Below are 17,754 nucleotides of genomic sequence, written 5' to 3'. Positions count from 1 at the left end.
TCAACTATGCAAGAGACCATTGATAAAAATAGCATTCCGAAAAGAAAAGCCATTAATAAAACTAACCGACTCAAAATCTTTTGTTATAAAACTTACATTATCCGGATAAGACCGGCGCCTTGCGCATGGCAAATTTATATGAAAATTATTTAAGAAATATCGTATAGAAAAATAAAATTTATATTCTTCATCGAATTAATATTTTTGGTCCTTAAACAATTTTTTTTTAAAAATTTGTTAATAACATAATTTGTTTACTAATGAGTTGATCTTATTTTTTAAAGATTTATTCTTGGGTTTACTCAATAGGGTGAACCTCTAGATTCACCAACCAATAGGATTGTGTTATTTCATATTCAATATCTTTTTTAAAAAGAAACAAAATATTGTCAAATTATATTATGTTTTTAAAACAAAAAGGTAAAAGAAAAAAAAATAGTAGTAACTACAAAAAAAATATTTTTTAAAAAAATATTTTTAACATCGTCAGCAAAACACTAACTCCTAAATCATAAACCCTAAATCCTAAATCTTAAACCCTAAATCCTTGGATAAATCCTAAACTTTAAATCCAAAACACTAAAACACTCAAGGGTTTAGGGTTTAGTGTTTTAGTGTTTACTTTTTTATTTGGAGTTTAGAATTTATCCAAGAGTTTAGGGTTTACCCAAGGGTTTAGGGTTTCGTGTTTTGCTGACGACGTTAAAATTTTTTTAAAGAAATAATTTTTTTGTAGTTACTACTATTTTCTATTTATTTTCTTCTACCTTTTTATTTTAAAAACATAATATAACTTAACAATATTTTAGTTCATTTTCTAAAAGATATCAAATTTGAAATAACCAAATACTATTGGTTGTAGGTTCACCCTATAGAATAACTCATTTTTAAAAAATATTTTAGGTCAAAAAATCACTTATCGCATAAAAACCTAACGTTTACGCCGAAGAATCTTAGACCTACTATTTGGTTACAATGAAACTATGCCAGCTCAATTTTATATCATGATTTAGCAATTTAAAAGTTAATTATGGTTATGAGAAATTTGCATTAACGTGCAATCTTATCTATCTACAATATATTTTTTCATGTATGTGTTGCAACATATGTAAATACTACATAAAAATGGAAATACTACATTAAACATATGTAAGATTACTATTTTACATTTTTATTTTAAAAAATAATATGTAAACATACAACATAAAAAATGGAAAAACAACATTAAACATATGTAAGATTACCATTTTTCACTAAAAAAAAGACAGCTTATCTCCATAATGTAACATTACTATTTTGTAAAAAAAACATTATATATAATTTCGAAAATAATAAATAATATTTAAACATACAACATAAAAAATGGAAATACTACATTAAACATATGTAAGATTACCATTTTACATTTAAAAATAACAATAATATGTAAACATACAACATAAAAAATGGAAAAACTACATTAAACATATGTAAGATTACCATTTTTCACTAAAAAAAAACGGTTTATCTCCATAATGTAACATTACCATTTTATAAAAAAAGAAAAAAACATAAATATAACTATTTGACTATTTGTCCAGTTCTTCTATTAAACATTGCCGTTTTACATTAAAAATGGAAAAATACATTAAAATTTAAACATATATCTTAAAATATAAAATATAGATATTAACAAAATATAAAGTATAAGAAATAGAAATACAAAATATATAGAAAAATAAATAATAAGTAAATATTATAAATATATAAATATATGAATTATATATACAATAATAAGTAAATGCACAGTTTTCAAAAAAATGGAAAGAGTACATTAAATAAAATGGACATCTATCTTAAAATGGTAGTAAATTATGTAAAAATGAAAATACCACATTAAACAAAAAAAATATAGTTTTACATCAAGAAAGTCTCTATAAAACTCATTATTCTATCAACATCAACCTCACACTATCAAGAAAAACTTCATAGTACTCGAGCAAAAAAATGGTTCCACCATCAAATCTTGCCGTCCCAAAAACCTTTAATGACCTTGAATGAGATTTTTTATAACAACAAACTTTTTGTTAGGTGGATTCATTGTTGGGAAACCCGCAACTTCCAAAAGCCAAACTTATTCATGGGAATTGAATTGTTTTTCTTAGACTCAAAGATATTCTTACAAATTTAAATTAATCTAATCCATAATTTTATTGTTAATATTCATACTAACTCTTTCATGATCAAACCATTACAGTTAATAACCATTCAAGCGTTTATCCCGAAACACTTCTTTCCTCGCCGAATCAGGTATTGGTTCATGTTGGTTTAGTATTGTTTTTGGTTTATTAACCGGTTTAGGATGATCCTATTGTAAATATAATTTAAGTTGGTTTAGCATATATTATGCTTAAAATAACTTAAATTAAATAATAGTAATATTATGCTTAAAATATAATTTTAGAGAGTTTTTAAATATAATTTACAGAACATTATAGGGGATGAATTTAATTTATTAAATTCATTTATTACTTAAAACTAAGTTTTTTAAAAAACGTACTGAGTTATAAATATCAATTATGGATTGGTGAGTATAACATGAAGACAAAACTATAAATATTTTATTTTCAAGATAAGAAATTCAGCTTTTATTCAGTTACTCAATATATAATATCTTAAATTATTTTTTAAAAAAATATACATAATTTATATATATAGATTAATCTTCCAAACTTAAACTATTATATTATATATGAATGATGTTTTTAAATAAAAATAATTTCTGATTAAAAAAATAAATAAAAACAACAAATGGTTATTTTCAAATAATGGAAGTAATTTACATTATACTATCATTTAACAAGTATTAGATATGTTTTGATATATCATTATTTTCTATATCCAGAAAACAATAAATTGTTAAACATCAATATCATCTAGGTTAAGTATACGAACAACACAAATTCAAACATCAAAAAATATTTACATAAACATTATAATACAATAATTTAATCAAAAAATACAATTCAAAAAACAATATTCAAAAGAATAGTTATATACTTAATATTTGAAAATCAAAGATATTTTTGCTAAAATTGTACTTACCTGGCCAAGGAGATCGGCCATCTTTTTACGGATGGATCGATTGTTGAGCATGTGGTCGATACGAAAATACTCTACAGTTTAATTAAATATCTTAAACATTTATTTCAACACTCAAGAGATAGTTTTGCTAAATATGATAACTAGATAGCCAACAAAATTACAAAAAAGATATTTAAATAGTAAAAAATATGTTACTTTAACGTGTTAAAATTTAAAAATAAATTTTAATTATGACATGCATCTTAACATTTATATAAATATATATCATACCTTAAATATAAATAATTTAACAACTTAAATTAGAAAAATAATAAAAATCCCGGGCATAGCCCGGGTTAATCCCTAGTCCTTACTAATAAAAGGGACCTTTTGAGGCTCCATAGAGTGTCCACATCAGCAAAAACAACTTCTCTCGAAAGATGACACGTGGCATAAAATATAGTTTTACACTTTAATATTACTAATTTTCGCAAATTATATATAATATATAAACATACAGCATAAAAAATATAAAAACTACATTAAACATATGTAAGATTACCATTTTCACTTGGAAAAAAAGACGGCTTATCTCCATAATATAACATTACCATTTTATAAAAAAAAACCAAAAACATTATATATAATTTCGAAAATAATAAATATATGTAAACATACAACATAAAAAATGGAAATATACATTAAACATATGTAAGATTACCGTTTTACATTTTTAATTAAAAAATAATAATATGTAAACATACAACATAAAAAATAGAAAAACTACATTAAACATATGTAAGATTACCATTTTTCACTAAAAAAAGACGGTTTATCTCCGTAATGTAAAATTACTATTTTGTAAAGAAAACATTATATATAATTTTGAAAATAATATATAATATGTAAACATACAACATAAAAAATGGAAATACTACATTAAACATATGTAAGATTACCATTTTACATTTAAAAATAACAATAATATGTAAACATACAACATAAAAAAATGAAAAAACTACATTAAACATATGTAAGATTTATATTTATCACTAAAAAAAGCGGCTTATCTCCATAATGTAACATTACCATTTTATAAAAAAAATAAAAAATAAATAAATATAACTATTTGACTATTTGTCCAAGTTCTTCTATTAAACATTACCGTTTTACATTAAAAATGTAAAAATAAATTAAGATTTAAACATCTATCTTAAAATATAAAATATAAATATTAACTAAACATAAAGTATAAGAAAGAGAAATACTCAATATATAGAAAAATAAATAATAAGTAAATATTATAAATATATAAATATATGAATTATATATACAATAATAAGTAAATGCAAAATTTTTAAAAAATGGAAAGAGTACATTAAATATTAAACATCTATCTTAAAATATAAAATATAGATATTAAGTAAATAGAAATTATAAGAAAAAGAAATACACAACTCAAAAACAATGGAAAAATTATATTAAGATTTAAACATCTATCTTAAAATATAAAATATAGATATTACGCAAATAGAAAGTATAAGAAAAGGAAATACACAATTTAAAAAATGGAAAAAGTACTTTAATATTTAAACATCTATCTTAAAATGTATATCTATCTTAAATTATAAAATTATTAGTAAATAGAAAGTATAAGAAATAAAAATACACAATATAAAGAAAAATAAATAATAAGTAAATATATATTATAAGAAAATACCCAATTTTAAAAATGGGAAATTACCTTAAGATTTAAAAATATATCTTAAAATTTAAAATATTGATATTACGTAAATAGAAAGTATAACAAATGAAAATATACAATTTAAAAAAAAAGGAAAACGTACATTAAGATTTAAACATCTATCTTAAAATGTAAAATAGAGATATTAAGTAAATAAAAAGTACAAGAAATAGAAATACATATACATGAAAATAAATAATAAGTAAATAATATAAATATATAATATATGAATTATATATATAATAATAAGTAAATACACAATTTTTTAAAAAATGGAAAAAGTTTATTAAGCAGTAAACATCTATCTTAAAATGTAAAATATATGATAAAAGTAAATACACAATTTAAAAAAATGGAAAAAGTACATTAAGATTTAAATATCTATTTTAAAATATAAAATATAGATATTACGTAAATAAAAAATATAAGAAATGGAAATAAACATTTAAAAAAATAGAAAAAGTACATTAAGATTTAAACATCGATCTTAAAATGTACATCTATCTTAAAATGACAGTAAATTATATAAAAATGGAAATACCACATTAAACAAAATAAAAAATAAAAATGTATAGTTTTATATCAAGAAAGTCCCTATAAAACTCATTATTCCATCAACATCAACCTCACACTATCAAGGAAAACTTCAAAGCAATCGAGCAAAAAAATGGTTCCACCATCAACTCTTGCCGTCCCAAAAACGTTTAATGACCTTGAAAGAGATTTTTTATAACAACGAACTTTTTGTTAGATGGATTCACTGTTGGAAAACCCGCAACTTTCAAAACCCAAACTTATTCATGGGAATTGAATTGCTTTTCATAGACTCAAAGGTATTCTTACAAATTTAAATTGATCTAATCCATAATTTTATTGTTAATATCCGTACTAACTCTTTCATGATCAAACCATTACAGTTAATAATCATTCAAGCGTTTATCCCGAAATACTTCCTTCCTCGCCGAATCAGGTATTGGTTCATGTTGGTTTAGTATTGTTTTTGGTTTATTAACCGGTTTAGGATGGTCCTATTGTAAATATAATTTAAGTTGGTTTAGCATATATTATGCTTAAAATAACTTAAATTAAATAATAGTAATATTATGCTTAAAATATAATTTTAGAGTGTTTTCAAATATAGTTTACAGAACATTATAGGTGATGAATTTAATTTATTAAATTCGTTTATTACTTAAAACTAAGTTTTTTTAAAAACATACTGAGTTATAAATATGAGTATAACATGAAGACAAAAATATAAATATTTGATTTTCAAGATAATAAATTCAGCTTTTATTCAGTTACTCAATATATAATATCTTAAATTTTTTTATTTAAATATACATAATTTATATATATAGATTAATCTTCCAAACTTAAACTAATATATTATATATGAATAATGTTTTTAAATAAAAATGATTTCTGATTTAAAAAAAATAAAAACAACAAATGGTTATTTTCAAATAATGGATGTAATTTACATTATGCTATCATTTAACAAGTATTAGATACTTTTTGATATATCATTATTTTCTATTTCCAGAAAACAATAAATTGTTAAACATCAATATCATCTAGGTTAAGTATACGAACAACACAAATTCAAACATCACAAAAAATACTTACATAAACATTATAATACAATAATTTAATAAAAAAATACAATTAAAAAAAAATATTCAAAAGAATAGTTATATACTTAATATTTGAAAATCAAAGATATTTTTGCTAAAATTGTAATTACCTGGCCAAGGAGATCGTCCATCTTTTTACGGATCGATAGATTGTTGAGCATGTGTTCGAACCGAAAATACTCTGCAGTTTAATTAAATATCTAAAACATTTATTCAAATACTCAACAGATAGTTTTGCTAAATATGATAACTAAATAGCCAATAAAATTACAAAAAAATATTTAAATAGTAAAAAATATGTTACTTTAACGTGTTAAAATTTAAAATAAATTTAAATTATGACATGCATCTTAACATTTATATAAATATATATCATAACCTAAATATAAATAATTTAACAACTTAAATTAGAAAAAAAATAAAAATCCCGGGCGTAGCCCGGGTTAAATTTCTAGTCTATACTAATAAAAGAGACCTTTTGAGGCTCCATAGAACATCCACATCAGCAAAAAAAACTTCTCCCGAAAGATGACACGTGGCATCAAATATAGTTTTACATTTTAATATTACTAATTTTCAAAAATTATAAATAATATGTAAACATACAACATAAAAAATGAAAAAACTACATTAAACAAATGTAAGATTACCATTTTTCACTTAAAAAAAGACGGCTTATCTCCATAATGTAACATTACCGTTTTATAAGAAAAAGTCAAAAAACATTATATATAATTTCGAAAATAATAAATACATGTAACATACAATATAAAAATAGAAATACTACATTAAACATATGTAAGATTACCATTTTACATTTTTATTTTAAAAAATAATAGTAAACATACAACATAAAAAATGGAAAAACAATATTAAACATATGTAAGATTACCATTTTTCACTAAAAAAAAGACGGCTTATCTCCATAATGTAACATTACTATTTTGTAAAAAAAATATTATATATAATTTCGAAAATAAAAAATAATATGTCAACATACAACATAAAAAATAGAAATACTACATTAAACATATGTAAGATTACTATTTTACATTTAAAAATAACAATAATATGTAAACATACAACATAAAAAAAATGGAAAAACTACATTAAACATATGTAAGATTACCATTTTTCACTAAAAAAAACGGCTTATCTCCATAATGTAACATTACCATTTTATAAAAAAAACAAAAAAAACATAAATATAACTATTTGACTATTTGTCCAAGTTCTTCTATTAAACATTGCTGTTTTACATTAAAAATGGAAAAATACATTAAGATTTAAACATATATCTTAAAATATAAAATATAGATATTAACAAAATATAAAGTATAAGAAAGAGAAATACACAATATATAGAAAAATAAATAATAAGTAAATATTATAAATATATAAATCTATACTAATAAAAATTTAAAGAAGCTTTCTTCCGAACCATCTTCTTCGATAATAGAATTTTTCGATGCGATTACCTTCAGCAATAAAAAAATCAATGAAACGGACTTTCCTCTATGACTTTCTTTGTTGTATAACATTGGCCAAACTCCAATTTAGATCTATAAATATCCAGACTAACATCATAAATGTACAGAAATAAGGTGGAATAATAAAACTTTCAACGGATGCACAACTGTGTTTTGGTTAAAATTATGGCAAAATTTAAACAAAATTCCTTACAAAACTATTGTTTAAAAAAAAAGAGTTAGTGCAATTGCACCCATAGTCCTCTACATACATTCGCCACTAAAGACAATATGGACAAGGTCATATATATACAAACATGTATTAACTGAAAACAAGTATATATTTTATATATTACAGCTAAAATAACATATCTGCGGAGGGTCAAAGTCAAGTAATATTTCTAAATAATATTTTGCAAAAAAAAATATCCGTAATATTATTTTAAAGGTCAATTTTGCACTGTCGCATTCATGTTAGTTTTTTGATGGTTAATTACAAAAATACCCTTAATGAGTAAAAATATTACACGTAATTACCATTATTGACAATTAATAATACTATTTTAGAAAGCAGTTTCATATGTGTCGCTTTCACATTAATTTTTACGATAAGTAATTAAAGAGATACCTTTGATGAATCAAAAATATTGCAAGTAATTAGCATTATTGAAATTTATTTTCTTTTGTTACATAATATCTGTTAATTAGATTTTTCATTTAATTTCATTTTTCAAATGTTAATAAAATATACAATAAAAAGGATTTTTTTTTAAATAAAAGTAAATTTAAATCAAATTTTTGCTTGTTGTGGTGGCGTGAGGTTTTACAACTGTTAGTTACAGATACCATTAATGAATTAAAATATTACATGTAATTACCATTATTAAAATTTATTTTCATTTGTATTAAATAATTCCTTAATCAAAATTTTAATGTTGTTCCCATTATACGTTTTTCAAAATACTAATCTCATATATGATAACAGGAATCATTTACAATAAAGACAAACTAAAAACAAATGTTTATATATAATGTGATTTCATAATTAAATAAAGTTAAAAATAATAATCTTTAGATTAAAAAATAATAATTCATTTATTAGATTATCTTAAGCAACATAAATATATTTTCAAGTTACTTGTTTTTATATCTATCTATTTTCTTAGATAATTACAGAAAATAACTTAAAAAACATAAATCGATATTCTTTAGTTCCCTTGAAATATTTTGTAATCATTATTATTGAGATCTTGTATTCTTTTTATATAACACTTTATTTTGTATTAATGTTTTTATAATTATTAGTTAACTAAAATATTTATAATCACAACACAAATACATAAACATCATTTTTTTTTTAAATAGTATATCTCTAGATATTTTTTTGTGAAATATATAAATATTATATTATTCAAAATCAAAGGTTCAATTAAAATAAAGACATATTGTTTTTAGTAATATTTATATGTTTTATACAAAGAAATTACAAGATGTCTAAAAACATATTAATAAGAAAATAAATATTAAATAATTATTAAAATTTAATTATCTTATGAAATATATGTACATGAAATTTCAAAATATTATCTTTCTATTTATTTATGTAATTTTGAATTGATTAATACTTCATCTTATTTTTCTTTTATTTTGTCAAACATGATATATTATGTTACACACAATTTTAATAAAATTTATTTACATATCTAAGAGAAAAATCTTCCTATGTCTATTACATTATTAAAAACCTTAATCTATATAAAATAAAAAATATTATGGTTAGATTCGGAGAAGTAGATGCAATCTAATATACTAAAGTGATAACCAAATCCACTAGATATTACATATCAAAATAACTTGTCTAATTGAAATAACATAACATTATTAATATAAATTATATAGAAAACATAAACTGGTTTAAAATTAAAAGTAAAATACTTATCCATTATTATGATATATTTACTTTATAATATTTATACTGGTGCATAAAAGGAAGAATCGCCTATTAAATATTGTGTAAACAATATTTGATATAATAAAAATTCATATTATATAATATATTGAATGGAAATAGTTTTATAAGATTGGTTTTACATTCATATGGTTTTGAACAGAAAACAATAAAACTTAAAACTTTAGATAAGGGGTGCAACTGGAATGCTTATTTGTGGGATAAATTTATCTGGAATGCATCATTCCATTGAATACCATGAAATATTTACCAGTTAGCATAAAAACCTTTTTAAACCAATTCCATACATTCTAATTTTGGAATGGAACAAAAGAACAAATCCTTTGTAAATCTATTCTTTTTATTTCCTGCAAAAATTGTTCATGAATGAATGGGATGAGTGGAATTAACTAGTTTCAGTTTTTATTCTATTTTGTCTGTCATTCCATTTTTAGTATTCCAAATTTTTTAATTCCTTTCATCCCGTACATTCCATTTAATAACAACCAGTTACAGCCAAGGACATTTGCGATTGGACTTGCATTCTTCTAGGGTTTTGAAACATTGACCATCGCCCACTGGATCCCTCTTACAGCACCAACAATTCACTCCATAACAAATGTAAGGGACACATTTTGGAGGAAGAATTATCTTGCTCGAACTCTCTATTTCTCCAGCATCCAATTGTGTAACTACACATTTGCCAATCGTTAACAATGACAAAAAAATAAAGAGACAATTGGTATAGATGCAACAACAAGGTGATGGTTTAGTGGTAGATGAATTTCTAGGAGCGAAGTAATCCGGGTTCGAAAATACTTCATTATGTTAATTTATTTCAACAGCAAGAACTGATCTAGATTTGATTTAATTCAACCCTAACACATTTCTAAAGAAGGTAGAAACACTAACCTTGATCCATGCTTGGATGCAATCCCACCAATTGATGTTCTCCTCTTTAACCTTCTCCTTTGGTGATTTCCTTGATGGACAAGAAATCCCAAACCTTCCTTAATCTCTCCTTTTGATAAATATAATTGTTGTGCTGTGTTTTAGAGAGACTCGTAAGAATAAGTACGTACAACACATGATGTACGAGTCACTTTTATATTAATCAAAGGGTGTGTCTTAACCAACACACCTCTTCCACACAACACTTTGATATTAACCGCACAAGTGCATTATAATATATCATCATATATATTTGACCTTATGGTAATATATTCCATTATTATTACCTTTTACATATATGATCATGAGATTAAGGATATTTATAGATATAAGGTAAAGTAGGAGGGTTATCAATACACCCGGATTCTAACTCTTTAATAGAAACCGATCCATCACGGTATCGCCTTTTATATTAGAATCTAAAACATTAATATGAACTTGAACTTTATATTAAACCAATAGATACATAGGTCACTTAGAATATAAAATATTCTTACATTCTCCCACTTGACCTTTGTATCGACTTAAGGGTTCAATAACTTTAATGTGCACTTTTCTATCGAGTTCACTTGATCTTTATTAAAAATTTGGATTGATCGAATCATGGCGGTTGTATGCCATTAAACGACATAGTCCCTTCCATGTATCACAAATCAATTCTAATTTTATATCAAACCTTATATGAGAAAAACTTTTATTTCTCAAACCAACCATATGCTATCTACAAACCATAAGTGTATACACATACTTTAATGATAACATAATAAATAAATCAGAAACATAACTTTATGTGAATTCTCAGTGTCAAATACATAATGAGCATCCCATAACTAAAATAGCAAAGCCTTATCTATAATACCCATACGTTCTACATGGCCATTGAACGCCTTGGGTGGTAAACCTTTAGTTAGCGGATCCGCTACCATCATGTCCGTCCTTATGTGCTCGAATGACACTCTCTGTTTCTGAACTTCTTCTTTAACAGACAGGTACTTTAACTCCATGTGCTTAGCACCCTTCGAGTACTTGTCGTTCTTCGAAAAGAAGACAGCTGCAGAATTATCGCAGTAAATTCTCAGCGGCTTGGCTATAGTGTCGACAATCCGAAGCCCTGAGATAAAGTTCCGCAGCCATAGTGCATGAATTGTGGCCTCAAAGCATGCCACAAATTCAGCCTCCATAGTGGAAGTAGCAATGACAGACTGCTTTCCACTCTTCCATGATATTGCTCCCCCAGCTAATAGGAACAAGTAGCCAAACGTCGATTTTCTGCTATCAACGCATCCGGCATAGTCTGAATCTGAATATCCAATGACTTCCAGCTGATCAGATCTCCTATATGTAAGCATGTTCTCTTTGGTGCCTTGCAAGTACCTGAGAACCTTCTTTGCAGCTTTCCAGTGGTCCATTCCGGGATTACTTTGATATCGACCCAACATTCCAACAGCAAAGTTGATATCAGGTCGAGTACATGTTTGAACATAGTTCAAACTCCCAACCACCGATGCATAGGGAATTCTTTCCATTTCTTTACGCTCCAATTCATTTTTAGGACATTGCATTTTACTGAACTTGTCCCCTTCTGAATTGGAGTTATTCCTGCAGAGCATTTCTCCATTTTATATCTCTTTAAGATCTTATTGATATATCCTTCCTGAGACAAACTTAACAGTCCTTGTGATCTATCTCGAAATATTTCTATCCCGATCACATAAGATGCCTCACCCATATCTTTCATTTCAAAGTTCTTAGAGAGATACTTCTTCACATCATGTAACATACCCATGTCATTTGCAGCAAGCAAGATATCATCAACATATAGGACTAAAATCACAAACTTACTCCCACTGATCTTAATGTAGATACATCGATCAACAATGATCTCTACAAAACCATATGATGTGATGGTATCATTAAACTTTATATACCATTGTCGAGAAGCTTGTTTTAGTCCATATATTGACTTTCTCAGCTTACACACCAAATTTTCTTTTCCTGTGACCACGAATCCTTCTGGTTGGTCCATATATACTTCCTCCTCAAGATCTCCATTCAGAAAGGCGGTTTTCACATCCATCTGGTGAAGCTCAAGATCATAATGAGCCACCAAAGCCAAAACAATTCTAAGAGAATCCTTCTTTGAAACTGGAGAGAAGGTCTCTTTATAGTCAATGCCATCTTTCTGGGTGAAACCTTTAGCAACAAGACGAGACTTGCGTCTTTCAGGTTTCCCTTTCGAGTCACGTTTAGTCTTATAGACCCATTTACAACCAATGGTTTTGAAACCATCGGGCAACTCTACTAAGTCCCATACATGATTATCATCCATAGATTTCATTTCTTCTTTTGAGGCATCAAACCACTCTTCAGAATTGTCACTTTCCATGGCCATTTTGAATGAGATCGGATCGTCATCCATGCTTAAGTCACATTCATTTTCAATAGTGTAAACCACGTAATCGTTTGAAATGGCAGATCTTCTTTCTCTTCCAGATCGCCTTAAAGGTATTTGTGGTTCACTATTCTCTTCTTGAATTATGACATGTTCATCAACAGTATTTTCAGCTAGTGGGATTGGCTCATCATTATGTTGTCCTATTGTGTCATTAGAGTCTGATGGAACAATAGGAACAACTACTTCAGGTGGAACTACAGGTGAAGGAACTTCAACCTGAACTTCATTAATGTCCACTTTTCGTGGTTCACCACTCCCACTAGTTTCACCGTTTTCAATGAACCTAGCATTACCCGAATCAACTATTCTCGTACTATGGTTAGGACAATAAAATGTATACCCCTTTGATTTCTCAGGATAGCCAATGAAAAATCCACTAACAGTCCTAGAATCAAGTTTCTTTTCATGTGGATTATATAGCCTTACTTCTGCTGGACAACCCCACACACGTAGATGTCTTAAACTAGGTTTCCTTCCCGTCCACAGCTCATAAGGAGTCTTAGGAACTGCCTTACTAGGAACCCGGTTCAGCACATACGTTGCAGTTCTTAATGCATATATCCACAAAGAAAGGGGTAATGAGCAATTACTCAACATGCTCCTAACCATCTCTATTAAAGCACGGTTCCGCCTCTCAGCTACACCATTCTGCTGAGGAGTACCAGGCATTGTGTATTGTGCACATATGCCCCTACTTTCAAGTAACTTTGCAAATGGACCAGGACATTGTCCACTTTCATCGAATTTTCCATAAAATTCACCACCTCTATCAGATCTCACTATTTTAACCTTTTTATCTAACTGCATTTCCACCTCGTCAATGAATACCTCTAGGACATTCACAGACTTAGACTTTTCATGCAGTATATAGGTATATCCATACCGTGAGTAATCATCAATAAATGTGATGAAATATTTTTCGGCACTTCATGAAGGAGCATCGAAAGGGCCACATATATCGGTGTGTATTAACTCAAGAAGCTGAGTGCTTCTTGTGGCTGGTTTCTTTAAAGTATGTTTCGTCTGCTTTCCCTTAATGCAGTCTATGCATACATCTAAGTCACTGAAATCCAACTGAGGCAGAATTTCATTCTTTATTAACCTCTTAATTCTTTCTTTGGAAATATGACCTAGTCGTTGATGCCACAAGAAAGCAGAACTTTCATTAATTGCGCTACGCTTAATGCCTCGATTTTCAACATTAAATAGGGATTCAGAAAACTTTGCATCAAGGTTAAATTTATAAAGTGAATCAAATAAAATACCACTACCATAAAAGTAATCATTTCGGTACAATGTGAAAACACCATGTGCAACCTTAATACTAAATCCTAAATTGTCCAACCTACTAACAGAAACAAGATTTCTAGCACACTCAGGTACATAGAGACACCCTTCAAGATCCACATGACTTCCAGTGTCCAAGATCAATCTATACGTCCCAATTCCTTCTATTTGTGCCTTCATCCTGTTTCCCATGAACAAGTACTGTTCAGGTCCTCTTATGGGCTGGATCGAACTGAATCCCTGTTTAATATGAGACACATGAGTAGTAGCACCAGAATCTAACCACCAAGTATTATTAGGAACTTCAACAAGATTCATTTCATAGCAAACAAAGCTGTAATGTTTACCTTTCTTGTCGAACCAGTCCTTCCTTTTAGGACAATCCTTCTTGAAGTGTCCTACTTGCTTACAAAAGAAACACTTCTTTTCCTTCTGGATTTGACTTTGAGGTCCTTTCACGAAGTTTTTAACATTCCTTTTGTCCTTCTTACTTGATGTTCTTTTGCTGCTACTGACACTTCCAAGACCTACGAGGTTAGCAACTTGATCTTTCATCTTCCTTAGTCTCCCCTCCTCTTGAATTAGCATAGCCTTTAATTCTTTAAAGTTCCATTTATCCTTAATGGTGTTGTAATTCACCTGGAACTGGCTAAATTCAAGAGGTAGAGAGTTCATGATGAATTGGACCAAGAATTGCTCATGTACCTCCATTCCTAAGGTCGTTAACTTTGCTGCCAGATTAGACATGTGCGTCAAATGATCATGGATTGGCTGAGACCAGTCAAACTTCTTTGTAGTTAGCTCATTCATGAGACTTCCTACAATCGACTTGTCAGCCAATTCCGATTGTGAACACTCCTTAATTTTCTCTATGAATTCCCTTGCTTTCTCTGTCTTAGGCATCGATGGCTTAATACTTTCTGCCATCGTCAACCTCATAAGGTTCAAGCTCAGCCTGTTAGATCGCTCCCATCTCTCATAACGAGACTTTTCAGATTCAGAGCTATCTACTGTAATAGCTGAGGGTTCCTCATCAGTTAGTATGGCGGAGTCCAAAGCCATTACACCCAGTGTAAACCGGATTTGCTCGAACCACTCACCATAGTTGAGGCCATTAAACTTTACCACAGAGTTAGCAGATGCAAACACATTTGATGAAGCTGCAAGCATTCATACATGTTTACCCGTTAGTGCTTTGAGACTTTAATATATATTCAGACTAATAGAAACTTTAACACTTATATTTTAAATAACCTTTGGGCAATATTTAAATATAAGTACTTTCACTGATGCTAATTATATATACTTTAATATTAATCAAATCAACATTAGTCAAATAAATATGTTATCTTTGGATATACATATTATTCACTATAGTAGAAAAAATGATTAATTATTTTCTTATTATTAATTATACTTAATGATCCACCTTTGGGTGATCTCCTAAAATATAAATAATAATTTAATTGATTAATCAAACTTTTATGTCATTTAGCATCCTTGATCAAGATCAATTATAAATTCTATAGATTTTAATATTTGTAAGTAAATAACAAGATCACTTTGGTGACTAACATGTTATAAACTATACAAACATTAAAATATTAATAGGTAAATTTATCCTAATATTATGTTATATATATATATATATATATTTTTTTTTTTTTAATATTTCATAACACAAGTTACCTATTAATAAAATGCAGCGGAAGCATTTAACCGTAAAAAAAAAATATGCATGCACACGTTTGTTCCATGACACAACTTCTCATTGCTGGCTTTTCATACATGTGTGTAGTAACCGTTAACACGTCCAGAATTTTAACCATAATGAATTAATTATTTCACTCATAATTATGAATTCAAACGCATTCATGAATCAACGAAAACAGCAATTTATGTTGCTGTAACTTAATTGAGTAAAATAATTAATTTCTAACCAATCTTTTTGTAACGGCGCACTACACAAAACCCCTTAATCATGCATGTGCCTTTATCGTGAAACCCAGATTTCACGTTGACACTTTTAAACAATTAAAATTTATGCAGAGATGTGAATCCTTCTTGTCTTTTAACGGAACATATTATTTATTCATGCAAATAAGGTTACGTCAACGACTACCAGATCCGCGCATAACTTGCAGTTCGATTCATAACCGTAATTTACACTTGTTCTCAGACTTGATCAAATGCACTTTAACGGTAAGTACGTTTACAATCTACGCCGTCCAGTTTACGAGAACTTATGTTAACTTTTACATGGATCATGAACACTCTTTAAAATGGATTAAACCATATATGTTCATTACTTTTCCAAACGCTTAATTGGTGAATTAATTAAATCTAGAATGGCTCTGATACCACATGTTAATTTATTTCAACAGCAAGAACTGATCTAGATTTGATTTAATTCAACCCTAACACATTTCTAAAGAAGGTAGAAACACTAACCTTGATCCATGCTTGGATGCAATCCCACCAATTGATGTTCTCCTCTTTAACCTTCTCCTTTGGTGATTTCCTTGATGGACAAGAAATCCCAAACCTTCCTTAATCTCTCCTTTTGATAAATATAATTGTTGTGCTGTGTTTTAGAGAGACTCGTAAGAATAAGTACGTACAACACATGATGTACGAGTCACTTTTATATTAATCAAAGGGTGTGTCTTAACCAACACACCTCTTCCACACAACACTTTGATATTAACCGCACAAGTGCATTATAATATATCATCATATATATTTGACCTTATGGTAATATATTCCATTATTATTACCTTTTACATATATGATCATGAGATTAAGGATATTTATAGATATAAGGTAAAGTAGGAGGGTTATCAATACACCCGGATTCTAACTCTTTAATAGAAACCGATCCATCACGGTATCGCCTTTTATATTAGAATCTAAAACATTAATATGAACTTGAACTTTATATTAAACCAATAGATACATAGGTCACTTAGAATATAAAATATTCTTACACATTACACTTCATCTTGTGATTATGTAGATATGAGATCATGCTTTAGGTTTACCTGGAGAGAGAATCCATATATGGGATTTACCTCTCCTTAAAATTAGTGTAAGCCTTTCCACAGGCTCGAATTTTTCCAAATTAATCGAAAAGAAGGCAATTGATAACATATGAAGAAACATATACGTACACTGATGCAAAGCATAAAGGGAGAACATGA

The sequence above is a fragment of the Brassica rapa genome, chromosome A07 (genome assembly GCF_000309985.2).
Source record: "Brassica rapa cultivar Chiifu-401-42 chromosome A07, CAAS_Brap_v3.01, whole genome shotgun sequence".
Lineage (NCBI taxonomy): Eukaryota > Viridiplantae > Streptophyta > Magnoliopsida > Brassicales > Brassicaceae > Brassica > Brassica rapa.
Note: the sequence above shows the minus strand (reverse complement) of the source record.